Source organism: Cavia porcellus, unplaced genomic scaffold (assembly GCF_034190915.1).
Source record: "Cavia porcellus strain 051 isolate PalLab524CR breed Dunkin Hartley unplaced genomic scaffold, mCavPor4.1 scaffold_19, whole genome shotgun sequence".
NCBI lineage: Eukaryota > Metazoa > Chordata > Mammalia > Rodentia > Caviidae > Cavia > Cavia porcellus.
The window spans coordinates 63,066,113-63,088,184 of NW_026947502.1; the positions used below are offsets into that span (position 1 = coordinate 63,066,113).

The 22,072-nt window shown below is 38.5% G+C and overlaps 2 pseudogenes; both read right to left on the minus strand.

The window, feature by feature from the left end:
• Positions 1 to 3,041: 3,041 nt before the first annotated feature.
• LOC106026196 (olfactory receptor 5AL1-like) lies at positions 3,042 to 12,981 on the minus strand (annotated as a pseudogene).
• Positions 12,982 to 18,642: 5,661 nt separating this feature from the next.
• On the minus strand, positions 18,643 to 19,597 carry LOC134471695 (olfactory receptor 8U9-like; annotated as a pseudogene).
• Between the last annotated feature and the right edge of the window lie 2,475 nt (positions 19,598 to 22,072).

The following is a 22,072-nucleotide window of genomic DNA, read 5'->3' on the forward strand; positions in this document are numbered from 1 at the left end:
TGCAAACAGAATGGCTACTCCTGCCTTTTTTTGGATTCCTGCTGCATGAAGAATTGTTTTCCATCCTTTGACTTTCAGTCTGTGAGTATCTTTCTGGGTTAGATGGGTTTCCTGTAAACAGCATATGGTTGGATTTTGTTTCTTGATCCATTCTGCTAGTCTGTTTCTTTTGATTGGTGCATTGAGACCATTTACATTAATGGTTATTACTGTTAAATGCTGGTTGATTGTAGGAATGTTATCTCTCTGCTGTTGCATCTTTATCTTTCTGTTCTTTTTAATTATCTCCAAGTGAAGCCGGGAATGGGGAGGCTGATGTGGAAGCCTCAAACCCACCTCTCTCCTTCACTGCACCTGGAAGCCTGAGGAAACTCCAGCAGTCTGGGCGCAGATATCCAGAGTCCTCCAGACATGCAGAGAGGCCAGTGAGTGCACCCCAGATCTGCCCAGCTCCTCCTCTGCAGACCTATGGCCAGGCACGGCAGCTAAACAGGCTGGGCTAGGCTGGTAGTGTGGGCCAGCCCACCTATTGGGAGCTCAGCAGGTCTCCAAATGAAGCCGGGAATGGGGAGGCTGATGTGGAAGCCTCAAACCCACCTCTCTCCTTCACTGCACCTGGAAGCCTGAGGGAACTCCCGCAGTCTGGGCGCAGAAATCCAGAGTCCTCCAGACACGCAGAGAGGCCAGTGAGGGCACCCCAGATCTGCCCAGCTCCTCCTCTGCAGACCTATGGCCAGGCACGGCAGCTAAACAGGCTGGGCTAGCAAGCCAACTATTTAAATGAAAAGCAATTTGTATATAAAATCATAGCAGTTTTTAAAGAGAAAATAATATTTATTAGGATTCATGAAATATCATGGTGAGAAAAAAGTTTATCAAAAATTAGTAAGAGTAATTGAGAAACAAGGGTAAGAGACAAGATAAAATGGATTAAGTCATCAAAGTTATGTAAAAATAATAGAATTGATGGCAAATTTAAGAAGGGACAGGGCACACAGAAGGAATCAAGATTTGTCATGTGCATGTGTCTACTATCCACTGTGAAGAGATCATTATGTATCACACACCAATAAAAATAATCTAGGGTTGCAATGCAGTGATAGAAGTCATTGAACTCTACCTCCAATAATTAAAATGATGAGAATGTCAAAAGAGACAAAGGAAAGAAAAGACAAAGGAGGCAGAGATAATTTTAACACATTGAGAGCTTTTGAAGAGGGCTTAACGCTGAGTAAAATTAAACTGCTAATCAAAGGAAAAACACTTTTATCCTTGCTGACCTTTTAAAACATTTTGCCATTTCCTGGGGTCATGACGATATAAATGAGAGGTGCTAAGTATATTATTAGGTTATGCTTCTACCAGAGCATTGGCAATCTGATTTTCAGGGCAAGGAATGTGATCAAAGCAGCAGGCAGCCCTTTCTTCCTGAGGAAATTTCCTAAATCCAGAACCACAACTCTCACTGCTCATTGACTGGGATGCTGAGGGAAGTCAACTATGTACTGCTAACTTCTTATTTACCTTATTCTTCTTAGAGTGATAAAATTAATGTCTTTATGTACATAAATTGAGTTACTCAACAAGATGCCATATTTATAGAATGACAGAATATCTATGAATGTTTATAAAATATGTTTAAATAAATTAATTCCTATGTCATTCATAAGAATATTGTTCAATAGGAAAATTATATTGGAAGACATTGAATGTTCTATAGAAGTGACTACAGCTATAAGATACATTTTCCTCTGATTAACAGCATCTCAAATTTAAGACAGAAAACATGACAGAGGGAAGTCACCTAATATCTTTAATCTTAGCTTTCTAAAGTATATTTAACATATGAATTAAGTGTAGTAGAAAAATGACACCATTGTATATGAAGTTATGCTCAACTATTTCAAAGAAAGAGGCATTATGGTAGTTACTGTTAATTATGGATTGTCTTGTGAAATACTGTGTTGCTTACATTGTTCTCTTCTGATCTGCTTTGTTATGTCCTCTTTTGCTTAATATCTTTAAAATAAAAAAAAACAGAAAAGATAACTTTCCAACCATTGTTGTGACCATTACTCAACTTTCTGTATTTTTCAGCACAAGATAATAAAATATATAGTAATGTATCATATAATTTCTGCATAAGAATTCAAGGAAAACAAAAAACCTATGATATTTGAACCAAGTCTCATCAGTTCACTTGGGTGGACTTCACTACTTTAGGAGCCCCATGGATACTCGCTGGTGAGGGAAAGCAATCCTAGAAGTTATGATAGAATCATCTGATGAGGGAGCAGACCAACAGTTGGCAGAAATACTGTGATTGCACACAGCTGGGAGTCAACTATTACACTTGAAGAGCACAGAATCTCTTGGGATTATCTAGCCTTTGAAGGAAACACTTAAAACCTCAAGAAAACTACCTCACAATACTTGAATAATGAAGGGTTGTCTTATAGAAGAGAGAGGGAAATTATTTTGCACGAACTCAGAAAAGGAGGAGTAATTGATGGTGATTAAGACATAGACTTCAGTTTAATTGTGAAAATGCCTTTTAAATGAACATTAAGACAATAGGACTGTCACAAAATGAAGTAGGCTGCCCCTAAAGGGTTGATGAGTTAGGCAATGGTGGCATAGAGAAGCTGACATTTGGCCGGTGGTTAACACTGATAGGGCTAATTGTCTATACTCATGTGGAGATTTTATAACCAAAGTTGCTCTTTATATTTATGCTTTTCACACTTTTTACCCTATGACTTACATACATACACAGACACATACACACATACATGCTTTTGCATATACAACTCCAATTCTTAAATTCACAGGGAGCATTTTAACAAACCTTAATATTTTACATTATTTATATACTTTTAATATGAAAGATAATATTCTGTGAAAACAGCAGTGGTGAAAAAATGCATTCTTATTGTTCTTCCTATAGTTTGTATATGGAACATTCCCCAAAGGCCCTTTCTGTGATGCCTAGGGAGGTGGCAAAATCTCAAGGGGGTAGGGCTTGATGGAAAGAATCCAGCTCATGTGGGCCATGACCCACATAGGAATACTGGGGCCCCAGCCCTTCTCTCCCTATCCTCATTTTCCAGTTGCCAGGAAAATCTCATCAACTTCACATTTAAAAAATGATGCTTGAGAAGAATTCCTGAAAATGAAAAACTGGGGATGACACATAGTGCATGGACATATTCATGGTGAATACTGTGCTCAGAATCATTTTCCAAATTGCAAATCCACACAAGACCCACCTTTTGTATAATTTTCTTCAGAGTATTCTTTGCCTCCTGATTCTTTAAGCTATAGATCAGTGGGTTTAACATGGAAATCACTATCACATAAAACACAGAAGAAATTTTATCTCTGTTCAGAGAGTGGGTTGATTTAAATTGCAGATAATAAAGATAATTGCCCCATAAAATACTGGGATGTAGGTCAGGTGAAAGGCACAAGTAGAAAATTCTATCTGGATTTGTGCAAAAGAATGAATCCTCAGGACAGCAAAGATGATAAAGGAATAAGAAATGCCAACGATAATTATAGAGCAAAGGGTATTGAAGCCTGCAATGATGAACAACATGAACTTTTCGATGTGAGAGTCAGAAAAGGCCAAAGCAATTAAGGGAACATCAACACAGTAGAAGTGGGTGACTATCTTGGAGTCACAAAAAGACGGTCAAAACATTGCCACAGTCTGAACAATACCCACAGTGAATGCATACATGAACATGCCAGAGATCATATGAACACACTGTCTCCTAGTGTATTAGTTAGTTTTACTCATAACTGAGACAAAATACCTGATGACCAAAGTTGGGAAAGGAAAGGTTTATTTCTTACAGTTTTGGAGGTTTCAGTCCATAGTCAGTCGGCTCCAAGGCAGGGTGGCATGGCAGGGCTGCATTTCATGGTGGCCACAAAGAACAAGAAGGAAACCAGCAAGAGAGACACTCACCTTCTCCCTGCCATTAAATTACATCCTAGCTCCACCCCTAGGCTGGTGTAGCACTCATTGCCCCAATCCAAGAGCTAGACAATGAACCAATCACAAATGTACAATGCAAATGCATAAGGCCTGGGAGGTACAGACATAGACCATGACATTCCACTCCTGGCCCCCAGGACTCATGTATATCTTTTATACAAAAGAAATTTAGTCCACTTACAAGAGTTCCCAAAGTCCTAACAATTTCAGAATTGCTGAATACTCCAAGTCCCAAGTCTCCTTCAAGATCTATGGTGAACTCTTAACTGTAATCCCTTGTACAAAAGTAACAAGTTTAAACATTTCTGAAATGCAAAGGCACAAGATAAATATTGCCATTTCAAAAGTTACAAACAGTGGAATATAAAGCATTGGAAACAAAGCAAATCCAACATCCAGCAGGGTGAACATTAATTCCTAGAGTTTAATGCTCAGCATTTGAAGGAATCTGGTTGTGTTGTAATCAAGTTTTAACCATTGCACCTCATTTTCTGTTCTGTATGCGTCTTACTGCCTCCCCCTCCCCTTTCCCCTTCCTATCTATCTAGGTTAAGTTTCAGTTTCCTGAGAAAGCTGTAAAAGCCTTAGGTATCAGTTTCCTGTAACCCCCTACCCTACCCCTCATCTGGCTATCTGTGATAAGTAATGCTTAACTTCAAGGAAATTACACAAAGTTCTATAAAGCCCAGATGCTACCTAACTGTGTCAGCCATTACAACATTCCTGTGGTTTTCGGCTTTAAAACCCAACCTTTCTAGCTGTAAGGAACACAGTCTCCAATTGGCTCCTGGAGACTGTGATGCCAGGCCTGACCTAAAATAAAGCCTTTGCTCCCCAAATTTTAATTTCTTGCTTCCTTGGGTTTTATTCTTGGGTCTGAGATATCACATTTGGGGGTCATCCAGGATGGAAGCAAGACCCCAGACTCATTTCTGAACATTTAAAAGTAAGTACTCTGGAGAATTTGTTTGGGCCACGATCAGTTTGTACTCTTGGGGAGGGGACACCCTCAATTTGGGAAGCGGAGACCTCCCGAGGACAGAGTTAATTGGTTTTTTGGGTATGTTTCAGGAAGAACTTCGTTCATCTCTGACTCTGCCCTGAGTGGGAAACCGCTCTGTTGGTTAATTTGTTAATTCCTCCAGATTCCAAAATTTGACCAATTTTTGAGCAAAGGCCATTTTGCTGCAGCTTGTCTTGTCTTGTATGTCTATTTGTGTGTCCATTTGTTCTCATTGTTCTCCTTTTGGTTACCCGAAATCTAACAGAACATTCTCTCCTAGGAACCCCTTCTATGAGCCCAAAATGGACAAAGAGATTTAGATATTTATGTTCAGTGTTTTTTGTACCTTAGAATTGTCTGCCTGTTTAAATTTGTTACTAACTTAGGGGCTTGCTGCCCATTTCTGTTGCAGGATCCATATGGCTTATTATCAAGGTTCATAATAGAGAATTATTTCCCTTAGATCACCAAACTGTGCACGAAGCAACCTTTGTTTGTGTCTTTAATGCCATGGCATCTTATTTAATGTTTTAGTCCTAAATTGATTACTTGCAAACTCGGCATGCCTTTGAAAAAGAGTATTTTTCTTTCTGGTTAAAATGTAAACATATGTGCACATATATATGTATATTTATGGTTTTTAACAATCATATCAACTTTACCAAGTGGCCATACTATATTTGAAAACCAGGTCATATTATATTTGAGCCAGTGAAAAAGTTACAGTTTTTTTTTAAATACAGCATTTTTATGCAGTAAAAAGACATAAAATATTTAAGTATGTTTTAGACTAGTAAAAGGTGACTTCAAGGGTTTTGTTGAGAGTTTTAATGTTGTCTGAGAAGTGAGAGGAAAGGTAATTGACTGGTAATAGTAAGTAAAAGAGGGACAAAGAAGTGGTTTTGTCTTCAAGTAAAAGTGTCTGGCTGTGCCAGAATGTGGAAGAAGATAAAAGCTCAACTTGGGGGGGTGGTGTATTGTAAGTTGTAGTAAGCTCAAGAGGATGTAAATTTTGTTTGTCTTGGTTTATACTACTGCAAATAACAGGTTTGACAAGAAGTAAATGTGTTCAGAATTTGACAGTATTAGATCAGTCTTGGTAGATTCATTCATAAGATTGGTAAACATTTGCTGCAAAATGTTTACATCAAAATGAGATTATAGGTGATACTAGAGATAAGATACAAGTTCTTGCATGTGCTATGAACATCTGGGAGATTATGCAGCACAATTTTGTTACCTATGAAAAAGCCCTTTTTTGTGAAGAATGTAATTTCAATAAAATGATGGCCTGCCACGTGACACCCTGAGACAAAAAAAGCAGTGTGCCATCAGATAAAGCCTTCTCTCTGATCCAGAATGCCAAAATCATGTTCTCCTTTTGTCCCAACCCTATTGAACAACCAGAGGTAAGAGGTTTCCCACAGTATCGCCAGTTGTTCTCTTTGCAACTCAGTCGACCCCACATGTTAGATAAAAATTGCAAAGGTTTGAGAGATTTGAAAAAATACCCCTCAGCCAGTTAATAGAGATAGCACAAAAGGTCTTTGAGAACTGCGAGAATTTACAAGAAGCTACCAACAAAAAGATAACCAAGGTGTTAAAATTGCTCTATGAGAGAAAAGCAGTTGGATACTGTAGGCTAAATTTTACTGAAAAGCTTGCCTCTATATGACTCCTGTAAGGGAGAAACTCAAAACTCACTGAACTGGACTGATAAATGTGAATGGGCCTTCCAGGAGCTCAAGTGGGCCTGACAGAGGCCCCAGCCCTGGGACTCCCTGATGTTACCAAGCCATTCACCTTGTTCATAGATAAACTCAAGGGCATTGCCAAAGGAGTCCTAACCCAGCACACTGGCCCTTAAAAGAGGCCTATAGCTTACCTCTCCAAAAGACTTGATCCAGTGACAGGAGGATGGACCCCCTGCCTGAGAATCCTAGCTGCTGTGGCAATGTTACTTAAAGAGGCAAAAAAAAAAAAAAAAAAAACTTCACTTTTGGACAGAAGATTTCTGTAGTGACCTCCCACAGTTTAGAGACTCTTATCAAAACCCCTCCTGAAAAGTGGCTCTCGAACGCCAGAATTCTACACTGTCAGGCCCTGCTTCTAGATCCAGAGTCAGTGATATTCAAGACTTCTTCAGCTTTAAACCCAGCCACCCTTATGCCTGATGACAACCTGGAGGAACAAAGGACACCTCTCATGAGTGGGCTGACATCCTCGAACTGCAGCAGAACCTACGGGCTTATCTTACCGACTAGCCTTTGGGAAATGCCGACAACTATTTCATCGATGGAAGCAGCTTCATCCAGAATGGCAAACAAGTGGCCAGGGCAGCAGTGACCACCAAAAAAGAGGTACTCTGGGTTAAGCAGTTAGAGCCTGGCACCTCTGCCCAAAAGGCGGAGCTCATTGCTTTGACTGAGGCGCTAAAACTAGTCACAGAAAAGAGGGTAAACATCTATACTGACTGTAGATATGCTTTTGCTACTCTACTCGTACATGGAGCCATCTATCAGGAGCAAGGTCTCTTAACCTCAGCTGGGACTAAGATTAAAAATGCTCCACAGGTTCTAGACTTGCTGGTAGCTGTCTGGCTACCTCAGCGAGTTGCTATTATTCATTACAAGGCTCACCAAACAGAAGATGACACTGTCGCCTTACGAAACAGTTTGGCAGATCAAGCCACTCAAAAAATAGCAACCTCATCAGAGGGGCCAACCAAGGAAGTAACTGCTCTGATGCTAGTCCCTGCGACCTTGTCAGAACCAGTCTACACAAAGAAAGACCTGCAGTTAACATTTCAACTTAGAGCAAAGTCCCCCACCCCAGGGGGCTGATACCAGTTACCTGATAAACCAGTACTGTTACCAGAGGCACTAGGGTGAGAGCTGTTACACCGGGCTCACCAGACTACCCATTTAGGGGGAACTAAACTTGCGGAATTGTTCAGAACTTGGTTTTTTATTCCACAAACTCCACAAACTGACCACCTCTTTGAGCTCCAGATGCCCACAGTGCTCATTAGTCAACTCAGCCAGGAGCTCTATGCTGGAGACCACCCAACATCAAGGAATTGTTCCAGGAGAACATTGGGAAGTAGACTTCACAGACATGGTAAAGCCTGGTTTACAGGGGCACCGCTATCTCTTGGTATTAGTAGACACCTTCACTGCCTGGGTAGAGGCTTTCCCTACTAAGTCTGAGTCAGCCTTAGTGGCAGTTAAAAAGCTATTGCATGAGATCATGCCTTGATTTGGCCTCCCACTATCAATGGAGTCTGATAATGGCCCAGCTTTCATAGCCCAAGTCACCCAAAAGTTAGTCCAGGCATTAAAGATTAATTGAAAAACTCCACTGTGCCTATCGGCCAGAAAGCTCATGGCAAGTAGAACGTATGAACGAAACTCTCAAGGACATTTTAGCTAAGCTGTCTTTAGAAACTGGCGATAATTGGGTGAGCCTTCTTCCCTTTGCACTGTTAAGAGCTAGATGTACCCCATATGTTTCTGTAATTTCCCCCTTTAAAGCCATGTTTGGGAGGCCCCCGCCATTGGTTCCAAGATTGTCAGAAAATAAACTAAGCTAAATTAACTAATCAAGATCTCATTAAGTCCCAGGAGACTCTCCAACCAATGTTGATTTCAATCCACCAGCTGTTTAGACAAAAACACCTGGATCTGCTTTCAGAGACACCTCTGAAGGTGCCGATTGAGCCGGGGACTCCAGTCTTGGTGCAATGTCACCACTGTGACTCCCTCAAACCCCACTGGGAAGGACCTTTCACCGTGGTGCTCAGTACCCCTACTGCTGTCAAGGTAGCAGGAAAAACTGCGTGGATTCACTACACTCATGTAAAGCCACTGGAAAGAGTGGACAACGAGGGACATACTCAGTGGACTATTCAGCAGACTGGTAACCCCTTAAAGTTAAAATTGACTAAAGCATAGTTAGATTATGCCAGTCATGAACTGTTTTAGCTTGCTTGCTTTGATTTTAATAATATTGATGCTGACCTTGCACGGTGGCTTTGGTCCCCCTGTAAGCAAAGAACAATTGTTAAGATCTTTGTATGGAAACCCCTGTGATTGTGGAGGGGGCTATATTACTAAAGGTAAAGACACCAAATGGGGTGGGGGGGACAATTATACATACAATAGGAAACAAGGATCAAAATCCTTCCCACACAAATGATAAATTGTATACATAACAGTCTTCGGGCAGATTGTGGGGACAAGTTAACATTCCTTGTTGCTATACCCTCAGTTACAGGGGGTTTGACTAAAAGGTGGGTGTGTATGTTAAAGCCCTGCATGATACCTAACAAAGGCAGCCAGACAGGGCCATGCCCTCAGAATTGTTCTTAGTATTCAGAAATGCATTCCTCCTGCTATGACTCTGTACAAGAATGTATAGGCATAGATAGCAAAACTTACTTCACTGCTGAGCTTTTTAAGGACAAGGGCTGAAAGTGTTAGAGGTGACTGGTCCACCAATCCAACAGTAATAGGAAGTTCAAAGTGTGCCCAAGCCTCATGTCTTGACACAGTTGGTAACCCTTAAATGCTTCCAACCTAACTTTGGCTGAAGAATTGCTGGTTATGCATGACACAGGGCTCCCCCAAGCCCCATGAGATCCCCACCAATGTTTCTCTGACTATGCTGGAGGAACAAGATTACTTAAATTGTAGTGCTGGTCCCCCCCCCTTTAGAGTACAACCAGTAGGCTTCAAGTACTCTCTCTGTCTCCAAGGAGGTTTTCATAATGATACCTCCAAAATTGACGTGGGGTTTGTTGCATTTACTAATTGTAGTTCCATAGTTAACCGGACTACCTCCCTTTATTCCACCAAAGGACAAGTATTTATTTGTGGAGAAAATATGGCCTATACTTTCCTCCCAACTAACTGGACAGGGATATGTGTAACAGCTGTCCTATTGCCTGTTATAGAGATCCTACCTGGGGATGAGCCTGTCCTCATTCCTAGTTTAGATTACATTGCAGACTGCTCAAAGAGGGCAATTCAATTTATCCCTTTGTTGGTAGGCCTAGAAATATCAAAAGCCTTATGTATGGGAGCAGCAGGCGTAGGGGTTTCTGTCCAACTTTCCAACCAGATTGTTAGTGATGTGCAGGCATTATCTAGTACCATTCAGGTCATTCAAGACCAAATAGACTCATTGGCTAAAGTAGTTCTCCAAATCAGAAGGGGACTAGACCTCCTAACAGCAGAATAAGGAGGGATCTGTGTGACATTGCAGGAACCATGCTGCTTTTATGTAAATAAGTCCGGCATTGTCCAAGATAAAATCAAGAGACTACAGGAAGACCTAGTTAAAAGGAGGAGAGAGCTATTTAAAAACCCTTTATGGAGTGTCTAAAATGAAATTCTGCACTATCTCCTGCCTTTGCTTGGACCATTGTTAGGAGTACTGCTCCTGGTCACAGAAGGTCCTTGTATACTCAATAAATTAGCTACATATGTCAGACAACAAATGCAAGGCATAAAGTTGATGATGTTACACCAGCACACCTACAAGCCCATACCTCAAAATCCTAAAAAATTAGGTCAAATATTTGACCTCAGTCACAACATCAGAGGAGAGTGTTGTAACCTAGTTTTAACCATTGTGCCTCATTTTCTGTTCTGTATGCGTCTTATCCCCCTCCCCTTTCCCCTTCCTATCTATCTAGGTTAAGTTTCAATTCCTGAGAAAACTTTAAAAGCCTTAGGTATCAGTTTCCTGTAACCCCCTACCCTACCCCTCATCCGGCTATCTGTGATAAAATGTGCTGTTCTTTAAGTAATGCTTAACTTCAAGGAAATTACACGAAGTTCTATAAAGTCCAGATGCTATCTATCTGTGTCAGTGATTACAACATTCCAGTGGTTTTCGGCTTTAAAACCCAACCTTTCTAGCTGTAAGGTGCGCGGTCTCCAAATTGGCTCCTGGAGACTGTGATTCCAGGCCTGGCCTAAAATAAAGCCTTTGCTCCCCAAATTTTAATTTCTTGCTTCCTTGGATTTTATTCCGGGGTCTGAGCTATCACAGTGGAAGCCTCAAAAGGCTTGGATGATTTCACCCCCAAGGCACTTCCAGGGATATCAGCTCCTGCAGCTTCTCTCTTAAACCCTCGCTGCTGACTTCTTGAAGTTTGCCTGGATGATCCACGCTCCTGGCTTTTCCAAACTTCTGGGGTCTCCATTGCACCTTTGGGTTCACCCTTACCTCTTTATAAACTGTGCTCTCAGGGACACACTGCTTGGCCTCCCAGGCCCTTTGCAATCAAGATGGAAGTTGTCTTTCCCTCAGAATTTGTGCATTTTCCTTGCACCTAAAATCAGCACCACGTTAATGCTGCCAAAGTTTGCTGCCAGTAGCCAGGCTTTCTCTCTCCTGGCTGTAGGGGTTGATTGCTTGGATCCCTGGACTCTGTGAACCTGAATGTGAAGAAAAGTTTCTCTATGTTGCCACCATTCTGGGTCCTAATGTGTTTGGCAGCATTCTGGAACTTCTTGTGATCTCTTTCACCATTCTGGAGCATGGTTCTCTGAAACTTTTTCCTCTGAGCAAATTCTTTCATTTTTACAGTTTTCAGGCTGCTAAGGGTGGAGACCTGCTGATTCCTGGCATGCCCAAGGGCATATCTCTGTTTCTCCACAGCAATCAAAGTCTCAACTCTGTCTTTAACATCCACAGCTTTCCTGGAAATTTCCTTTGGCCAAACTCACAGCATTATCCTGCTGGGCTCTTTGCTTTTGGTTTGCAACATAAAGATGGCTAAAAGCCCCCAACAATAGCCTTGCCACAGCCTCAACATTAAACTGCTTTGAAATTTCTTTTTCTGGATTAATCATTCCATTTCCCTTTATCTCAGTCTCAGGCAAAATCTCTGGGCATGAAAAAAATGCAGATAAACTTTCTGCCAAGCCATAACACACATAATGGTGAGTTCAACAACCAATGTAGTCCTTCTCAGCAGAAACCTCCCAAGCCTGGTTTTTACCATCGGGCTTTCTATCAGCCTTCCGGTCTCCTGATCTCTGACCAGAATTTCCTCTACAGAGCAGCCTAAGCTGCTCCAGCTTGTGTATGCAGGCAACATGACTGAACCTTTCCAAACTCTGCTCACAAGCCATTTCCAAAGCCTCTCGAAAAACATGGTCAGATATAGTCACAGCAACAACTCCACTCCTCAGTACCAAATTCTGTCTTAGTTACTTTTTATTCATCACTGAGACAAAATACCTGATGACCAATTTTGGGTAAGTAAAGGTTTATTTCTTACAGGTTTTGGAGGTTTCAGTCCATAGTCATTTAAGTCCAAGGCAGGGTGGCATGGCAGGGCCGAAGTTCATGGTGGCTGCAAACAGCAAGAAGAAAACCAGCAACAGAGACACACACCTTCTTCCTGCCATTGCACTACATCCTAGCTCCACCCCGAGGCTGGTGTAGCACTCACTCCCCCAATGCAAATGCTAGACAGTGAACCAATCATAAATGCTTAATGCAAATGCATGAGGCCCAGGGGCCACTAACATAAACCATGACACCTAGGCATGAAAATAGTATAAAGCAGGTAGTTGCAGATGGCTACATCGTGATCATAGTCCATGATGGAGAGCAGGCACATTTCACACACTGAAAATGTGATGAAGCAACACATCTGGATGGCACATGCAAAAATTGTTATGCTTTTAACTATGCACGCACGTGAAATTTACCAGCATGTTTGGGGTGACAGAAGAGGTAAAACAAAAGTCAGTGAAAGCCAGGTGACTAAGGAAGAAGTACATGGATGTGTGCAGCTGAGGACTGACCTGGATTAGCACAAGCAATCCAAGATTCGTGGTGACACTGACTACGTAGACAATCAGGAATGCACTGAAGAGAATGACCTAAAACTCTGGATTGTCTGTGAGCCCAGGAGGATGAATCCAGACACTGCTGAGTGATTGCCTTTATCCATGGATGAGATTTTTAAAAAATAGTTTCAACAATAAAATGCTTTAGTGAGCACCTTTCAGGCAGGAATCTTCACTTAGGTGCTAATCAGGTGGAGGTCAAAGGATTATTCTTCTTGGTTGGTCGATGGTGAAGATATTCAAAGACATTTCCTTCTGCTTTGTCTGATGAATGATTTTTTTCTAGACAAAAATCCTCAAACTTGCAATTATGTTGGGTTTCATGAAGATATGAATTGGTATTTTAACATTTTCAGAATTAAAATTTATCTCATTTCTATACTTTAAAAGAAAAAATGTTTGAGATTTGGATCATCAGATAGAACAGTTTTCTACAAATATTGGAATGCTTCAAAATACTATTTCTTTTTGCTATTTTTCAGTAGTATTGGTAAGATATTTAAAAAATTGACTCAAATAGATTGTACAGAAATTCAAACTAAAATTTTGGATAGGAAATTTCTTTACCATGTTTTTGGAATGTTTTTAACTGTTATTCACTTCTTTATACATATAATTGCAAATTTTTCTGTAATCCTTATGAGTATTTATGAAATAAATTACAAAAACTATAACATAGGAAGCCTGGGAATTTTACTTTTTTGATACCAGGTATCAAACTCATGACCTCATGCTTGCCAAGCATGCATATTTTTTAATTATATGGAGCAGTATTAAAAACACATTAAGTAATTATTAAGCTTATTTGTCTTATTTGTCACCTGTCTACAAATATTTGAATGTGACATAAGAGAGGAAAAGATCTAGGAGAGTTTACTTACCTACTGGGTCTTCACTAATCAAGACAGGGCAGATTTTAAACATCTTTTTTTTAAATCTTTGCTTGTTTCTTAAAGTTTTTCTGTTAACCAGAAGAGGTAGATTGGCTTTTTGCAATTTGTGAAAGCTATATGTTGCAAATGTGGCTATACTCTTAATTCATAGATACGGAAGCTGAGGCATAGAGATTAATCTGTATTAATGTTTCCCTAATAAATTTTCATAAAGCAATATAAGTAGCAGTTATTGAGTCTCTAACCTAAATTTATAATTTATGCAAATTATATCTTTTGAGGCAGGCAGACATTTCATTATTAGCTAGACATTCAGACAACTTTGGAAAACAATCTAGTTCATTCATTCCAGGTGATTAAAATGTGTCATACTTGATGTCAAATTCTTCAACTTTGGCTCTTTATAGACTATTTTGGTTTGATTGAGGCTTCTTTTGCAGAGGCATGTGTGTGATGTCATCATAATGATAACTTTTGGATTTTAATATTGTTTGCAGTACTTTAAAATAGTCTTTCATTCTTGGTGAATGTGAAGTTTCTAATCCTTACTATCTTCCCAGTTTAGTTCGTATACTGATGACCTGGGAAATCTTTGTACCTTTTGCTTTTCTACATATAACCAATCTCTCCAAAGCCTTCAGTATTGTCATTCTTCTATTAAAATGGAAAACTGATAGTCAGTGACATATCTCAGTGGCACAGTGCCTGCTGGGGAAGTGCAAGGTGGTGAGTCCAAAAATAAATAAATAAATAAATAAATATAATAAAATAAATAGTAAAATAAAATATAAAGTGGAACATCACTCCTCCTTGAAAACCTACTGAGAACACTTCCAACTTTCCAAATTTCTCCCCTGAATCTAAGGAATATATAACTACTTGCCTATAGAGCCACTTGAATTAGACATTCTCAAAGTACTCATAATTTGCATATTTGAAGATAATTCATTAATTTAAAATGATTGTATCCAATTCATATCCCTCAGATACACTGTGTTCCACTGGAATGGTGACATCTCCAATTGAAGCTTTACAAGTGGGAAAGTGAAAGAAATATGTTTCATATCTTCTAACTTCCACTTAAAAATAATTATCAAGCAATATTAATTATTTAACTGCTTTCTTCAAACATGTCTACTTTTGAAGACTTTCTATATTTTATCTATTTAGACCTCAAATCCCAGCTCTGAAGTATGGCTTTCTAATTGCTATGTTAGCTTCAGTTTCATTGCCTCTTTCATGTAGATGGCCCCTTGACATGTGCTTCCAAATACATGAATTGTGATTTTCTGTGCCCTACTAAACTTGGAATTGAGCCCTAGATTTTAAATTTGAAAATTAAACTTTGATTAATAAATCTTTCACTGTATACTACTCTCATTCCATGTTATATTATAAATAAAATACATATTTATAACTTGCAAGAATCAGAAATCCATAGGCATTTCAAATAATATTTAAATTATTAAGTAAATGAATACAAAAATTATGTCCCTCCAACTCTTGTTTGGTACTTCAATTACTCTGGGTTTTTCTGCTCAGTAAGTATCCTTTTTGAACAATCTACAACAAACCCCACAAAAATAAGGCCAATATGTCTTGAGATAAAATCTGCAGGTATCAGTGACACTGAACATCACTTAAATATTATGAGGTTATTTTGTATGATCTCTTTGTCTCTCTAGAGTAATTTTTTTAGATTACGTCATGTAAAACAATATCTGGACCACATATATAATGAAGTTTCACAAACAGCGTTATTTGTGGTTGATCTTTGTGAACCAATTTGTTTAATCACTTGAATGGCAACTGAGGCAAGGATGATGTGCTGTATGCACTTTCATCATGAAGAAGTTCAGAGAACTAGATTTTCTTTCTAAGAAAAAGGTTCTAGTCTGTAAGAGCCATTTACTTTCTCAGTTACATTAAGACACTTCTTCATCCAGTGCTTGGCACGTGAAAAGTAATCAGTAAAAATAGGGACTGTACTTGTAGTGAAGAATTTATATGTGGAACAAAATATTTTGGCTGCTTTTAACTTTGTTTTATGTATTTATTATAGGCTGTTATGTTTTTAAATTTTAGTAAGAAATCATTGTACATATTTGATTAAGATAAATTAACTTGCTACTGGGATTTGAAATATTATCAAGAAATGTTTGCATGACAGTAAAGATACTAGTATATATTTGAAAATCAAAGTTTGTTAAAATACTTGTTCACATGTCTCTGGCTTTTATTGAAAGAGTGAGAGGGGAAGAATTCAAAGAGATAATAGACAAGACATTTTCAATCTGTTTTACCCCTTAGCCATCAGTGATTCCTTCTCTTTTTGTGAAAACCAATCTGAATACTGACCTGTAAGACCAACATGCCCACATTCTTTGTAAGTGGGTGTCCTAATTTTCTGAGGAATTGTTAATTGATTTGAACTGAGGCAAGGATGATGTGCTATATGCATTCTCATCATGAAGAACTTCAAAGAAGTAGATTTTCTTTCTAAGAAAAAAGTTCTAGTCTGTAAGAGCCATTTACTTTCTCAGTTACATTAAGACACTTCTTTATCCAGTGCTTGGCACATGAAAAGTATTCAGTAAACAGCAGGTTAAGTTCACCTTGAAGTTTGGAAATAAGTAAGTTCATAACATTAATCAAATCTTTACTAATTGAAACAGTCATATTTTTTGAAAAATATGCATACATTTAATAATGGTGCAGGGGAACCTATAAAATTAATGTTAAAATACACTGATGAACACATTTGCAAATTTTTTCCAAAAAATAAATTACTTAAAATCATAATAAAATGACTTTTTAAATCTCACGTTGTTGAATTTAAAGTGAAGAACATGTTACCAATTATTTCACATATTGTCAGTTACTTTAAAACAATTAATTATTTAATGCATTATTGATAAAACAAGATTAAATAAATGTTAAAGGCACCACAAATGAAGTGCTTATTACCTGCTGGAAACTAGATCATACCCTTTACTTACGTGATCTTCTTTAACCTCACTTTTAGTTCAGCAAAAAGGAATATTTACTGATTTCTGCAGGTGAGGCAAATGGGATGGAGAAAAAAAAAGGTCATTCACTGAGACTAGAGCTGTTTCTTACAAACTTGGTATGCAAGGTAGTCTCAAACACACAGTTGTGTAAAACACTTAGTGAGAAGTAATGGTGTGAAGTGCCTCCAGCGATTTGTCCTTTTACGGGATCTGTAACCACACAACCTTAAGAGATCATGCAGTCCTTTATCACTGAATGAAGAGTTGGGGGTAATTATCTTTTTTTTTTTTTTTTTTTTTTTTTTTGCCTTTTTCGTTTTTATCGGTACCGGGGATCAAACTCACGAGTGCCTGCTTGCAAGGCAGGAGCTTATGCCACTGAGCTAAATCCCCAGCCCCAATTATCTATTGTTTTAAAAAACTAAAATGCTGCTGTAAAGTTTTGATACATCTGCATATTTATCTATGTAGCTAATTGGAAATTAACCAATCTTGTGTTGACTTATTTCAGAGTAACCAAGATTTCTGATTATTGTACAGAGTTCATCTGAGAACTCTATTTCCCAGTACTTTTTTTTGAAGTTTTAGGAAGATGGATGTTTTAGTGAGGATTGCAAGCAGCCATAATCTCTTCATTTTCTTCTCTTCTCTCTCTTTCTTTCAGAAAGCAACAACTCAGATTGACAAGGTGTCTTGCAAGTGAAACTACCATGAATGGAGCAGTGAGAAAAAGTACCCTGGAGTGAATATGATCACTCTGAGTGCAAAATGTGCCCCTCGCATTTGGTACAATTTGTCTTTAGATGTCATGCATCTGGAAACTGCTCAGCCTCAGGCTGGCTTTGAGTCTTAGAAATACAGGTGTGTACCAACATCAAATTGCTGCTCAATCTCACACTGATTATAATTAAGTATATTTGGAACTAAAATCAATTCTTTAGGCTCTCAGACAGAGGAGACAGTATATGAGTCACTTTTATGGCTTATCAGATCATAAAAGATTATGATTGATTACCAAGTAATTTTCATTATTAATGAAAAATGGCTGAGACAATACAGGTGCATTGGACTTCAAGGCACAGTCAATTTTCATCAAGCTACATCATCTACTAGGAAGTATGTTCTAACCTACAGTTTGATAAATTATAATCACTTCATGCAAGCACAACTTGTCTTCAACAACTGCCTATAATTCTTGATACTCGCAAAAGGATGTTTCAATTATTGTGAGTGTATTTCTTTAGAATGTGACTCCGTCTACACTTAGGGAGTTTATCTCTGAATTACTTCTTTTCAACAGATAACCTGAAAATTGTGCTGCAATTTGATAGAGAAGTATCAGAATTCCTATCTCTGAAAAGACCCTAGGGCAGCAGGAGGCTGTGTTGGATTAATGAAATCAGAGCTGTCTAGGTAACATAAACAATATGTGAAATATATCAATATAAACAGCTTTTGTTAAAAAATTTAAAAATCAGAAAACTAAGGTGTGCACTTTGTTTTACACTTGGTACTTTATTGGTGGATTCCTTGAATTTGCAAGTTAGACTTAGGGACTAACAGATTCTGAACTTTTAAAACTGCTCTGCACATAGCTTTGTATATCTTTGTACATACTCTTTTAAGTGAATTTCCATCTAAGAAATGGAAAAGCTGGTATAAATTCAGATAATTATTTTCATACATGTTCCAGTTGAAACATGAAGAAGCATAAAATCTTACAATTATCTTTATGTCCAAAATGACTTTGTACATGGCAGTTTGAGAAAATGTTCAGAGATAAAAGACATTGTATACAAGGTACACAGACAGTATTTGAGTGCTAACAGTAGGAACACAAAACTGTCCATTTTTTTATTTATTAAAGCCCTTTTTGAAATATCACAAGCACATAAGCCTGGCTGCTGCTGCCCACGGCATTCTTCAGTGCCTCCTTGACCTCCCTGTTCCTGAGGCTATAAATAGAGTTCAGCATGGGAATGAACACTGTATTGAAGACCAAGGCCACCTTGTCCATGTCCAGGGAAAGGGTAGAGCTGGGCTGCAGGTACATGAAATCAGGGTCTCTGAATATGGTCACCACCAGTATGTGGGAGCAGCAGGTGGAGTAGGCTTTTTGCCTTCCCTCAGCTGAGCACATCCTCAGGATGGCAGAGACAATGAACATATAGAAGACGAAGATGATCAGAGGTCAGGAGAAGAATATGATGCATGCATAGGCAAAGAAACACAGCTGTTTGGAGAGAGTGTCTGAGCACGCGAGCCTGTACAGAGGCATGTCAGCGCAGTAGAAGGAATTGATGATGTTGGAATGGCAATAGCAGAAGCAGAAGGTCAGGGTGGCATGGAATAATGAAACCAGGAAGCTGTAGCCATAGTGGGCAGCTACAAGCTGCACACAGATGGCCAGGGACATGTAGATCATATAAAGCAGAGGGTTACAAATGGCCATGTATCATAGGCCATGGAGGCCAGTAACAAGCACTCAGCTGTCATGAAGGCCAGGAAACTGCCTAGCTGAGCAGCACAGGCATGGAAGGATATAATACTTGTTGCTACAGAAAGTTCCCCAGCATTTTGGGAGTGATGATGGATGAATAGCAGAAGTCAATGAAAGTCAGGTTGCTCAAGAAGAAGTTCATGGGAGTGTTGAGTCTTGCATCTGTTCTGATGACCAGGATCAAACCTAGGTTGCCCATGACCGTGAAGATGTAGATGGATAAGAAGGCCAGAAAGAGGGGCATCTTCAGTGCCTACTGTTCCATGACGCCAATGAGTACAAACTCTGTCACCTGTGAGCAATTTGTCTGAGCCATGTGGCTTCAACGCATCTAGGTAAAGAGTAGAGTCTAATCACGTTTCCTTTTTGTATAATTTATTGTTATTATGAATATAGTGATCTAATATTAACAAGTTTTTTGCCCTTTACATCTAAAGAAGATCAAAGGAGATATTTTGTGGAAAATACATTTTTTGTCCTCCCAAATCATATTTGTAAAAATAGGACTTGTAGGATAGGAGTTAGTCCATATGGACTTGGTCCATATTTAAAAGCTTTGGGCGTTTTAAAATATTTAATTTTGTGGCTGGGGATTTAGCTCAGTGGCATAAATGCCTGCATCGCAAGTGCATGGCTGTGAGTTCAATTCTTGGTATCGATAAAAAAATAATAATGTTAAACTTTAAAAATAGGTAAAGCTGTAGCTTTACTGAAAATGCTGACATTACTAACATGAGTGAAAATGAACCTGCTTTACTGAAATCACTCTCCCTTAGATATCTCAGAACACTGAACACATTACTGAAATGACTCCCTCACAGTGGTCTATAACTTTACACTCATTGCTTACCACGCAAGGCCACTGTGGCTCTCTGCACATCTTTCATCCTGCAGACATTGAAAATGGTAAGACTCTAAAACACATTCTAGTATGCCCTGCTGGCATTGGTTTAGTTCATTTTTTTATGTCCATGTTACAGATGAGCAAGAAAAGCTTCAAACAGGTGAAATACAGGAATCAAGATGAGACGGCTAGAACATAAGTCTGAGCTCTGATTCAGGATTCTCTGCACCGCGTTGTTACATTGTCTGAGTAACCACTGTACTGGATCACTGTATATCTAAATATTGCCACAAGTGTATTAATCTGCGTATGTAAAAAATAAACTTATCCAATCAAATAAAATGAATAGCAACACTTCAAAACTACTTTATTAAAAATAAAACTAACGTTTCTCATCCAATAAATTTACATCAATTTGCATGGATCCTGATGTTGCCATTTGCTTAAAAGCATGACATTTATAATTTTATTTTACATTTATTATCTAATCTTTTTCATTCTTGCTTCATTTAATCTGGAGTATCTTCTTATTTTTACTTGTTGTTTTAGACTTTCTTCACAATTTGGATGCTGATATTAATATGTATCCAGAATGATACTCTCATCTCTAGACATATGCTATCCACATTTAGAAATGCTACTAACATGCACCATATTTATTTTTAAAGAAATCATTAAAAATGTAGGGCATTCACCACATGGAGACTTTTTAAAGTACAGATCAGCTCCATTCCTTTCCCTATCCTATGCCTTCCAGTTTTGCCACCAACTTCAGAAATTCAAACACACACTGCTTCCCTACAACCACTCCCAGCAGAAAACCTCTGGTTACACATGATGATTTCTTCCATTCCTTTGCTGGTGGAAAGCATGACTTTACTTGCACTTAATACCTTTAGTAACCAATTTTATCCCACATTCTTATTAAAAGGGAAGATTACCTTCTAGGATTTTTAAGAAGAACGGTTTTCCTTCCTCGGTTGATTAATGAATCACTTAAAAATACTATTTCAAGAGTTTCTCCCACATGAGATGTTATGCATTTGACATTTCCTATAGTATTATTGACTTCAGAATAAATATAGGAGTGTTTTAGAAATGTGTTATGCACCTGTATACATTCAGTGCACAGAGATGTTGATCTGGAGGTCAACTACTATTTAACATTGAATCAAAATATGAAACATGATTGTCTTTGTGTAATGGAAATTGTTTTATTCCCTAGGACATAGCTAAGTGTTCAACAGGGTTTAGAAAATTCTGAATCGGATCAATCAACTGTCCTAATACTGTACATCTCTCATCATCAGTTATAATATAACATGCAACATAGTCCTCCTACCCTGAATTCTTTGCTTTGAAAATTACATTACACATTCATCACTATGATAAAAAATCTTACAGTAGTATTAAGACATATGATTGTAGAACATTCACAGTGGCAACATGGATTGGTAATTGTGCTTCTTAGTTAAAACACTTTCTTGTCTTATGTGATTTAATATCAAATAGACATATGATACTTCAAAAATAGTAAATATAATATTTCCTTTTGGCTTGATGCATATCATTATATACAGTTTCCATCCTTCTCTCCCTCACTCTTCCTTTCCCTTTCTATTTATTCCCTTCTTTTTCCCCTCTGTCCCTTCTTACATGCTTCTCTTTCTTTTTTCTTTGTACTGGAGACAGTTGATCCCATGGCCTCAGGCTTGCTAGGCAGCTGCTGGCCTTGAACTATATCCTCCCTCTACTAATTACATCTATGAGAAAGTACATACTGTGGAATTTCAAGCATTGCAATAAACAATCACTTTTCTAATAATAGATATCTATTGAAAGATAGTATCTGATTGATATTTAAGCAAGCAGGTTATAAAATCATTGACCATGTACTTAGAAGTGATTGATCTGGATTGAGTTTATTTCTGTCATGCACTACTTACA